The sequence below is a fragment of the Phyllostomus discolor genome, chromosome 15 (assembly GCF_004126475.2).
Source record: "Phyllostomus discolor isolate MPI-MPIP mPhyDis1 chromosome 15, mPhyDis1.pri.v3, whole genome shotgun sequence".
In the NCBI taxonomy this organism is placed as follows: domain Eukaryota; kingdom Metazoa; phylum Chordata; class Mammalia; order Chiroptera; family Phyllostomidae; genus Phyllostomus; species Phyllostomus discolor.
The window spans coordinates 675,359-680,955 of NC_040917.2; the positions used below are offsets into that span (position 1 = coordinate 675,359).

At 48.2% G+C, this 5,597-nt stretch overlaps 1 long non-coding RNA gene across 1 annotated transcript; it reads right to left on the minus strand.

The window, feature by feature from the left end:
* Positions 1-757: 757 nt before the first annotated feature.
* On the minus strand, positions 758-2,328 carry LOC114489664. Its single transcript, XR_004900838.1, has 3 exons — positions 2,238-2,328; positions 2,033-2,151; positions 758-785 (listed from the first exon to the last, which is right to left on the minus strand). It is a non-coding gene; the product is annotated as an uncharacterized LOC114489664 (long non-coding RNA).
* Positions 2,329-5,597: the final 3,269 nt, after the last annotated feature.

Sequence of the window (5,597 nt, forward strand, 5' to 3'; positions counted from 1 at the left end):
AACACATAAAATTGCACTTGAAGGTAAATCAAACAGTAACACTGACCCACACAGGGATACACATGTTAACTAACACACACACACACCTAGAAACAGATGCACACATAAATAGGATGAGAGGGAAGGTCTATGTGAAGACACTTTTTCAACATGGAGAAGAATTGCAAGCTATTTGAAGAATCCTTTTCCTAGCATCACTCTGCACCTGCTTACCTGATGGGCCCCAGGCACCCACTGTCATGAGCAACCCCTGGAACCCAAACCCAGCCCTGTCCCCTAAAGAAAGACTTTGGTGCCTGGGCTGGCACTGTCTCACTCCATGTGCATGGTACACTAACTTACAACCATGTCCTTGGTGCTCTTGCATATCAGCTTTAGGGAGAGATGGATCCAGAACATGTCCCAGGGTCAAAATTCTTATCTGAAGGTAAAGTTGGGTTGTACAGTAACCCTGGTCCCATGCACCCCATTCTGGCAGCCTTGCTCTTGACTTCACCAGTCCTGATGCTGACTTGTGCAGGTGACTCCTGACAGGACACCTGGGAAAAAGGGACACCTTGAGTAAGGGTCACCTGACCTTTCAGGATTTTACACACTTTACTGAAAACTCTCAAAAGTCAGTTCCTGTGAAGGAGAAGATAAGTAAGCATGTTATGTCCATGACACACTATTTTCCTTGTGCTCACACCCAGCTGACAGAAAGGAAAACACAATCTTTCTAGTGGGTTGTGCTCTCCCTGGGTCCTGGTTCTCATTGACACATGGGAAGATCCTTGTTCTGTGAGCTGTGGGAGACGCAGAACTTATATTAAGTCATACATGGACACACACACTCCACACAGACACATGCTAATGCTTTAACATGCGTGTGTGTACACACATGCACAGATTCACACTTTTCAACACAACTTCAAGCACCTCAGGAAGGAAGTCTGTCCCCAGGTCCCTGAGGTGCAGGTGAGGCCATTATCCTCAGGGAACCAGAATGGATGAACCTGGACCCTAGAAAACATCCAGATTCCGGCTGCTGGGACTGGTGAGTGTTCCCTTGTATGAGAGGACTCTGCCGAGGGATTAAGTTAGGGATGGCTGAGTTAGAGGTGTTGATCTGGGGATTATCATGAATTCTCCAGTTGGGACACAAATGGAATCATGTGACCTTTTCAAAAGGAAACCAGAGAACATCAGGGCAACAATACTGTGACTGTTGAAACAGAGTTGGGGTGCATTTGCACATCCACCCAGTCAATGAGGGGCAAGAGGGTAACAGGTGTCAGGGAGGACAGGGACCTGAGGGTGCAGGTGCTGGGGGATGATCAGGACACCTGAAGGATGAGGGGTGCCTGCCAGAAGGAAAGAAATGTGTGAGGACATTGTGTGCATGCTGGGGAACCAAGAGCCTGAGCTCAGCAGACAGGGGCCTGGACAGGGCTGGACTCCACTTTGTGGGAAATGGGTCCAACCTCAGGGAAGACGAGAGCACTCAGGGTGATTCATTGTCAAGGAAGATAAAGGACACACAGGAGCCTGGTGAAGGAAAGGTCCCAGGTAAAGCTGGAATCTCATCTGCAAACAGATAGCTTCATGTCTCCTTTGCTGTCTGCAGTGAGAGTGTGGGAAATGAGAACCACATAGAAGGAAGGAGTGTCCCTGGATGCAGCTGAGAGTTTGGAGAGGAAATCCTTGCTCCCAAGCCAAAGCCCCTTCCTTCCTGCCCAGACCCACAGCTGCCCCTGCATTTGTTCTCTGTGGTTGGTATGATCTGAGAACCACCTGCAGCCCAGCCCTCCTGGCTCCCCTAAGGAGGTTTGTGTCTGGGCTCACACTGACTTCCCCTCATTGTGTCTCTCGTGCAGTAATACACGGCCGTGTCCTCGGTTCTCAGGCTGCTCCGATCCATGTAGCCTGTGCTCGTGGACTTGTCTGCAGTTATGGTGAGTCTGCCCTGCAACTTCTATGCATAGTTTGTATTACCACTGTTAGAGTAAACATAACCCATCCACTCAAGGCCTTCACCTGGGGCCTGCCGCACCCAGTGCATCCAGTAGCTGCTGGAGGTGTATCCAGAAGCCTTGCAGGAGACCTTCACTGAGGTCCCAGGCTTCCTCACCTCAGCCCCAGACTGCATGAGCTGCACCTGGGAGTGGACACCTGTGGACAGGAGGCAGGAAGGGTTGAAAATGTCTCTTGACAATCCCTGGTCCCCTCCTCAACCCAGGAACAAAAGTACCACTTACCTGTAGCCACTGCCACCAGGAAGAGGGCTCTCCAGCTCTAGTCCATGGTGAGGGGCTGTGCAGTCAGGACTTCTTAAGGGGAGACTGTGGATGAGGGTGATGCTCTCAGGGCACAAGCAGGCCCACATTTAATCCAGTCTACCTCTTCTCATTTGCATATTCATGAGACACAGACTTTTATAGCTGAAGACTTGACCCCACCTGAGAGAACTAGAGGACACAGGGTCCATGCTCAGTGCAAGACTCAGGGTCCAAGTCCCAGTCACTGTTGTTAAATGTGTGTCCCCTGTGAGGTCTCTGACCTCTGAGGAGACATCACTTCTCACACTGAGGAACAAGCCCCCTCAGCACATGATCCTCATTAAGAACCCACCTTCGAGTGACACAGAGACCATCTGGACCACTTTTGGACTCTGTGCCTGAATGTCCTTCCTTGAACAGTGTGTCTCCCAAATGCTGCACCCAGTGAGTGCACCCCCCTCCCCAGCTCCTTCCAATTCAGATATAAGGAAACTATAGAAATGCCCTTATTGAGTGTGGTCCTCATGTTTTATTTGGTTGGGTGAATTCTCTGGTGGAATTGGATGTTAATTGTCACCTCATGTGTGAAATATTTTAGATGATTCACTGAAAAGAGGATGACCCAGAGCCTCACTGGAAGTCTTGCCCCAGCTCTCTCTGCACCTGCTTCTGGACAGCAGCCCTGAGCTCATAGGTCTCCTTTGTCCCCTGCTGCCCAGACTGCACTCTCAAAGGAAGAGCCTTATCTAGGCTCACAGGACATGAAGTTCTCATCAACTGTAGTCCAGAATTAAAGGCTGGATCTGACTTTAGGCTGCTCCCTCAGGAACATAATGTGCTTTGACATCTCTGGCCACTGAATTGCCTGTACTTAACCCCAGTGACTTTGCAGGGAAACCCATACCCAGGGCTCTTTGAAGCCACCAAGGAGCTTCTTCCTTGGAGCTATATGATGCCCTGATTCAGACCGAGCCCTGAACACCACTGGAACTTGTGGTCTGTCATGTCCTCAGGTTCCTGTCTTTTCAGGTCCCATATGAGGATCCCAGCAGGTGGCCCTAATCACACTGCCCATATTCTGCCCAATAAATCACACACACACACACACACACACACACACACACACACACTGTGATAATATTCATGGTACTGAACCCCGGATCTCCCTTCTCCACACTTCCTGGCACATGCATATGATCCCACCCTGAGCTGAATCTTGTGAATGAACTGCTTTGACAACTGACCAAGAGAAAACACATTTGATGTGAAGACTTGAGATTGCCTGCCCTTGTGACTTCCTGTTCTCCCTGCACCTGGGACTTGCGGAGTCTGTGGTGAGAAGGGTCCTGGCTTGCCCTAGGGAGGGCCAGATCTATGGGACCTTGTCCAGTCAGTGTAGCCAACATTGACCCAACATGTGGGGGTTATCACTGACCTATAGCTCAAAGGTCCCCATTCTGAAAGGGCACAGCCAGGAGACACAAAGGCAGGAGAATGGGATGACAATGGATAGGCATCTCCTCATGAGCAGGTATAAGAGGTGAGTAAGGAAAAGGGACCCAGAAAATTGAGTCTAGTTGGTCAGAGTTCCTGTGGTGCAAGGACTGGTTTGTTTTTTACTTTGCCCCAAGTCTTGAGAGCCCCCTGCAGTTCAGCCTTTTTTGTCTTTGCACAGAGAGGTGTGTATCTGAGATCACCCTGACTTTATTTCTCTGAGTCTCTCACTGAGTAGTGCAGGGAGGTGTCTGTGCGCACATTGACAATGTTCTTAATCATCCCTTTAAATGGAGCATCTGCCTGTCACATAAAGTGTCCCCTAACTTTAGATTCTTTCCAATAATACCTACCCCCTCCAGCCCTATTTTGTTGAGTCTCTAACATGGATTTAGTATAAAGTCACTTAATGTACCATACTTTTTCATGAATAATGCACACATTTGTGCCCACTTTTTTGAGGAAAAAAGAGGGCTGTGCATTATACATGAATGGTAGAATTCTGTTATCTATACAAACATTTTAATTCTTTTATTTGTGCTTACCCATTAAAAGATAATTCTAGAAATCAATAAAATATATATATGGAAATAATATTTAGACATATGATAATCATTTGTGTTTCTAAATATACTTCAAAAAATTGAAGTAAAATATTAAAATGAAAGTTTTATTCCTGAAAATTTTGGCCAAAACATAGGTGCACAGTATACCCAGCAACATATAGTAAGTTACAACATTTACAGAAAAATCTCAGTGATGCTGAGGTACAGGAAAAGCTGCAAGGACACAGCCCAGACTGGGCAAAACCCTGACTAAAAATAATGCTCAGTCCAAGTTCCAGGATGCTGCTGTCCCAGCCCCCCACTCACACTCACAAGGAGCTACAAGGATTTCAGTCCTAGTGGAGATGCAGAAGTTGTTTTTAAATTTACTACCATGATTTGATGGTCCTACTGGAACACAGATGGTGAAGAAGAATTTACTCCAGATATTATGCTGACAGCGGGAACAGCTAGACAACAGTTGAAGGAACGCAACCTCCCTTCCACATCCCTGTGCAGCAAATGCATTCAAGACAAGTGCATTCAGGAGCACAGATTCCATACTGCCAGCCCCTTGTCACAGGTTCCCTTTTCATAAAAGAAGGTGTCAGCCTCCATCATTGAAGATCAAGCTGCTGGCTGGTGATTTTGAGCTTCAAGCAGCTGCCACCAAGTGACAGGGCTCACTCTGTCCAGTTGACCCTAGTCTTGGGATGGATGCCTTGTCCTGGGTACAGCACACTTGGGACCCTAGTTCACTGATTTCTTCATCCTGGCTTGCTGGAATGGTTCACCCACTGGAACAGGTGGGTCATGCAGAGGGGAGCTGCCAGGTATTGAGATCTGAGCACTCAGGTATTTCTGAGTGTGGAGCACAGCCATCTTTGTCCCTACCAGCAGGTGAATAACCCACCTCTAAGTTTTGTCTAAAGAAAGACTAGAGATCAGCCATCAGGTAGAGTTCTAGATCTATTCCCATGAATATTGATCCCCATGGACATTCCGATGGCCACTGGGTGAGATGAAAGTCCATTGCAGGAAATGGGTGGTTGGTGGAGTGTCTGCTGCCCTGGGATCTTGTGTTTGTGGGGGAACCAAAGACAGAGGCACCTGGAGGAGACAGCTGCTGTCAGGACAACAGCAGTCTTGGTGGGGGTGCTGTGCATTCACAGGAGCCTGGAGGTGTTTGTTTCCCTGCATGGAGCCGTCCATTCCTCAGGACCCTGCTGAGAATGAGGGAACCCTCAGTATACAGAGTGCAGCTTCCCACCTGGTAACAGTGAGAAAGAACATAAATCCC